Raw genomic sequence first — 4,644 nt, forward strand, 5'->3', positions numbered from 1 at the left:
CATTGATGCCATTTCTTGTCCATGTTTTTATTTATGATTTCCATCACTTTTCTGTGTTTCTTATATTTTGTGTGTGTATCTGCCTTCAAGTATTTTATTTGGATTGTGATTTTACTTTGCACCTTATAGATTATACTTCCCTATGGCCTCGTGCATTTTTTTTCAGTTCTCCTGTTATTACTCCACACAGCTTCATTTCTTGGATTCTGATTTCCACTGACTTATGGTTCTGGACTTGTTTTCAATAGACTGAATATTAAGGATAGCAGTTCCCTTCTTCACTTTGACATTGTGTATTTCTATTTTGTCTTCTGTATTGATGCTTCAACCTTTCAAATATTAGACAGCCTTAATCACCAATGGTGAGGCTGTCCTGGGGCAATGGAGCAATGAACAAGCCTGCATTTGCCCATCTCTCACAGGCACCACTCTCCCAGGGCAATGGAACAAGCACTGAAAATGGACTTATACTGCTGTCACTGATAATTCCTTCACTATTTTTCAAGACACTGCCTGCACTCTCCTGTCACAATTCCCACTCTATAACTATGCAGAAGGTGCACCATGTGGGCTTACTCTCTTTAGCTGGCACTGTGACAAAGAGCAATGGAGGTCACACAGGGTACAGGTTTACACTGTTCCCAGTGGAACTGCTATGAGTCTTCTCACTGAAGCTGCTGTCCTGGGACAATGGAGGGGGCACGGGGCATGGGCTCATGCTCCTCTGACTGGAACAGCTCACGTGGGGCAATTTATGTCTTCGTGTTTGTGAAGAGACCTTTTGGCATTTGTTCTGCCTCCAGCTTTCGCACTGACTTCAGTGAGACATATTGTTATTCTTTACCTCACCTCGCAGCTGTTTGATTTTTACAATCTCTTCCTATTCTTAAGATGGCTTTGTTTTCTCAGTAACTAGTCACAATCCTGTCTTGTATATCAATACTCTATCTTCACCTTCATTCTCTATTGTATATACTCTCAGTGCAGATGTTAATATGGATTTGTTTTGATCAGCATCATGGATTTCATTTTATTTTTTGTTGGACATTCATGATTTTCATCATTTGTTTAAGGTCTTCTATTTTTAAATTCTGTGTCTCCTTTAAAGTTTTTATATTTTGTCATTGTTTCTTGTTGTATGTGAAAGATTTTTTTTCTATATGCTGTGCCATTTTCTCTCTTCTGTGGTTTTTATTTGTGAAAATTCCACTATTTAACTTCTAATTTTCTATAGCTCACTATGTTCTGAACTAGTGCTGTATGACTGCAATCTGGGTTGTATTTTGATGCTGCATCTTGTCGTGTTCTACATTTTATGTTGTTTTTCTTTCTGCAATAATACTTAGTGTGTGTGTGTGTGTGTGTGTGTGTGTGTGTGTCTGTGTGTTGGGAGGGTATTTTAGAGAAATGGAAGACAAGATAAGGAGATAAATCAGGTCAAATTTAGTAGAAGAAAGTTACAGAGAAAAGAATGATCTCCCCAGTTTTGGGAAAGTGGAGGACACTGGAGAGAAAGAATGAAAGAGGCTGGGAGCATATTGAAGTGAACCAAAGAGAGAAGATGAAATGTTTCTTTACATGAAAATATCTTAAAAATGATTGATGTAGTTGAAGAGACAAAGGAGGTGAGTAAAAGGAAACACAAAGAATGATTACAAACCTAAATAGTTACAAAATAAAAACAAAATGCCAAAAAATACCCAAAAAATTGAGACTGATTTGGACGTGTGTGCCTATAAACCCAGCTCTTGGCAGGCTGTGAACAGGTGGATCACTACGAGTCCGACCTAGTAGTGAGGCCCTGAACACCCTGAAGCTCCTTCCCTAAAAATACAAATAAGAGAGATAGAAAGAAAGAAAAAAAGAAAGAAAGCAGAAAAGGAGAAACACAAAAATAATTAAAACAAACAGAACAAAACCAACTGAAATGAAACAAAACTAAGCTTTCAACCAGACAGAAACATGAAAACAAATTAGAAAGTAAAGGTATATAGATGTAGTAAAATTATTCTGATGCCTAAATTTCTCTAGTAATGATCAATTAAGATTTTATTAGTGTAAAAAGGGCTGGCCAAATAACTCAGGGAATTAAAGGGTCTCAAAGAAGGCACAGGGGCAAGGGGTTGGATCCATGGCATGCCTTGGTGGTCCCACCCCTGGCGCACACTGTGGTAAAGATCGAGACTGGGTATGATGTCTTGCACCTGTAATCCCAGCTCTTGGGAGGTTGTAAGCAGGTGGATCACTATAAGTCCAATCTAGTAGTGAGACCCTGAACACCCTGTAGACTCTTCCTTAAAATACCAAAAATAAAAATAAACTATTTTAAAAATGTGCTATACTGGTCAGAATGTGTGGCCATGCTAGGCCTGTCATCTTCCTGATTCTCCAAATAATAAAATTTTTCTTCGCTGACAAATGTAAAAAGTACTGCTATATTATGCATAGAGGAATATTCCCTTAAAAGTGGAATATTATAGAAAAATTATTTAAATAAACAAAAATTTTAATAATAAAATATCAGAAATATTGCAATTAAACTTAGAAACAAAGCTACTAGTGGTTACATTAAATATTAAATATTTGAGTCTATGCTATGCAACAGATAAAAACAAATTTTATTGCTTTGAGTATGGCTTATACACCTACAATTTATCACATTTATTCTCATGTATTTAATACAAATATCATACATCTGCCACAAATGCTTGGAACAATAGACTACATAATCACATTCACAAGCTTCAGGTTTCATATATACAATTTATAACTCAATGAAAGGGAGTGACATTCTCCCCTTCTTCCTGTCACTTCTGAGGTCTCAGAGTGCGTGTTCCAGGTGTCATTTTATGTGGGATTTCCAGGCACCAGAAGTTATGTTTTTCCATGCCTGTTTCCATCGCTATATCCATCCCACCCATCGCACAATAGATTTCTTGCTAATAGATGCTAATATCTTGAACACTTGCTTCCTCAGATCACACCAAGTCCCCATGCAGGAGCTGTCACAGAGCTTACAGGTGAAATGATAATCATTCCCCAGGAAGGAGATGACCTCACTCTTTCCTACCCTTTATCTCAGGAAAAGTGTCCCATTTGCACAAATGCTCCCACTATGCTCACAGCAGCTACTGAACCAAGAAATACTGCATTTGGTAAGTGAACTGTCTTTCTCTTTATTTATTTGAACAAAAGTAGAAATTTTGTGCAGGAAACTCACAAGAAATGTGTGAACATACTGTCTTAATTTTCTTTTTGTTTCTGGGACAACATAATTAAGACAAACAAATTAAAGGAGGAAATGTATAATTGACTTAACAATCTATAGAGTCTTCATTTCATTCGCAGCTGAGTGCAGGAAGTGTAGCATGACAGAGCAACATGGAAAACCAGAAACACTTTCTGGCAAGGAGGCACAAAGCAGAGAAAGAGAAATCCTCCTTTACTCCTTCATCTTACCCAGTTTACAAGTATTTTGAGCAAGGTGGTGCCAGCCACAGCCAGTGTGGGCCTTCCATTGTCCACACCCAGAGCTATGCTAAATCTCTTGGTTGAATAATGAATACCACACAGTCTTAATCCCAACATCACACATCCTGGATCCAGACTGCTCTAAAAAGTCACATCAGCTGTGGAGACAGTTCAGTGTTCTAAGTATTTGCATGTGAAGCATAAGGACCTGGGCTTGATCCTTGGTACCACACGCCATGCTGGCCCCAGAACCACAGGTGCATGGTGCTCTTCTGGAAACCCAGTCTGCTGGCACATGCCTATAATCTCAGAACTGGTGAGGCTGAGACAGGGCAATCACTTTGAGTTCAAGTTTCATAGCAAGATGCTGCTCCAAATAAATATTTAAATAAATGATTTAAAAACTAAAAAATTTCTAAATGCCACACCTATGAGTGCATGAGGTTTTGGGGGACCTTGAAATACAAGCCAGAATACCTGACACGAGATCCTCTTATGCTGTCATCACTGGCCTACAACTCCTGTGCTCCATCATTTTGTTTTAACCTCCTGTACCCCTGAGCCTACAGCCATGTTCCTGCATTGGGATCCTTAGGAAAATTTGAAATCTATGATAGTAATTGTCCCTATGGCTCGCTATGGCAGTATGTCTCCAAAACACTTCATAATTGTGGAAAAAGTATAATTACTCCACTCTGCCTAGGGCCTGCAGAGAACAATGCATCACTAATTTCACATTTATTGGGAGATTCTTGGGTCAGTGTAAGGTGAATTCACTTCACAACAGGTGTAATGGAATTCTCATTTTATAATGTGACTCATATTTACAGATGGGGGCACGTTGCATAACTAGAAACTGATCAGTGCTTAATGTGACTCTAACATTTCACCTGATTGAAAGATTCTGTGATTGTGTCCTAATTTCTGCATCTGGTTCTAATCTGTTGGGATTTCCACAGACAGCAACAAATCAATCTCTAGACAGCAAGCACTTGAGCTGTTCCTGGAAAGATATGTCCACAGCAATTCCTGGAATGAATCACCAAGGAAAATGTTTATGATTATGGCATAACTTCTTATTCATATAAGAAACTTTGGTAAACAATATGAAAAAGGTCTTTACTTAACCTTGAGTATCTCATGCTTGCAAATATGACAAGAGACATAAGATTA

Source organism: Octodon degus, unplaced genomic scaffold, assembly GCF_000260255.1.
Source record: "Octodon degus isolate 3935 unplaced genomic scaffold, OctDeg1.0 scaffold00322, whole genome shotgun sequence".
NCBI classification, from domain to species: Eukaryota; Metazoa; Chordata; class Mammalia; order Rodentia; family Octodontidae; genus Octodon; species Octodon degus.